This window comes from Orycteropus afer, unplaced genomic scaffold, assembly GCF_000298275.1.
Source record: "Orycteropus afer afer isolate SDZICR_OR568_19922 unplaced genomic scaffold, OryAfe1.0 scaffold00222, whole genome shotgun sequence".
NCBI classification, from domain to species: domain Eukaryota; kingdom Metazoa; phylum Chordata; class Mammalia; order Tubulidentata; family Orycteropodidae; genus Orycteropus; species Orycteropus afer.
Window position 1 is genome coordinate 2,130,455 of NW_006921809.1, and position 1,329 is coordinate 2,131,783.

Here is a 1,329-nt window from a genome sequence, read left to right on the forward strand (position 1 = left end):
GGGCCAGGTTTGCTGTTCTGAAAGAACCTGGTGGAATCCTTGAGACTATGGCCCCTAGCTGCCCTTCAGGTCCGGAATTGAACCCACTCCTGCCACTTCCAGCCAAACAAAAGACAGGCATATGAGCTGAACATTTATATTAGGTAGATACACTCCTTGGAGAGATCAGTCTTGGGAGAATGGAAGGACTGTGTATGCACAGGGAGACAGCTCAGGAGACAGGAGTGCATGGGAGGGAAGGACACAGAGAAGAGGTGGCTATGGGGAGGAAGTGGGAGGAAAGCTATTGCATTGTGGGAGATTGCAGTCAGTGTCATGAGACAAAGTGTGTGTGAACTGCTGTAAGGAAGATGAATTTGCTCTGTAAAATTTCACCCAAATCACAATATAATTTAAAAAGAAAAACGCCTCACCACCATCCAGGGCATGAGTTCTAAAGCCAGCATGTGCTCTCCATTGTGCACAGTGATAAATGGCACTTAAGCATGTAAGACATAAGAAGCAGCAATTGTTTCTTGATAGCAGTTTCAAATGTGATCCAAATCCCATTTGACCAAACTGTCTCCATTAGGAAGTCTCATAAAACTGCAAAGATTCACCTAATCGTTATCAAGGAAAATAAAGTTTTCAATCATTACTATCTGAATTAAGTATCTCCTGGTCAAAATTGGAAGATTACCAAGAGTTCTGTGTTTTTAAATCAGGGATACTTGTCACAAAAAAACAAAGTGGCATTTTGTACTAAGTCATTTTAAATAAGGCCAGAAAACATCCTGGTGTTTCTTCTGTGTGTTTTCATGTCCTCGGTGAGTTACAAGTCTCAATGAAATGAAGAGTGCCTTAAGGCCCACAACTGTGGAAAGTGGCTTTGAGGTAATTTGGCCAAACCCCAAGCAAAATGAAGAAATTTGAGCAGTGCAGAACGGGGGCATGAGCCTAGGAACGCCTCTTAAAAATCCACCATGCTGATCCACTGTCATCATCAGTTCCTCTCTCCTGAGAGTGAAATCTGTGAAGGAAAATAACTGAGTCAAAAGGTCTTTTGTGAAGTCTAACTGGTTTAAGAGGTTTTGGACAAGAATTCCTACAAACCACAGGAAGGTACAAGGGAAATAGTAGTAATATTTTAACTGGTTTACATGGTAAATATAAAAATGACTCTTATAAGTATGTATACTTATTTGCCATTTTTTGATAATCTTTAATTGGTTTCAACTTTGTATAGGGCTATTTGGTGTTTTTCCAGACTTAACATTTCTCCCTGATACCAGAAACAAGCAGCTAGCACAAATTTGGCATGCAGAAGAGAGTGAAATAAAATCAACATAA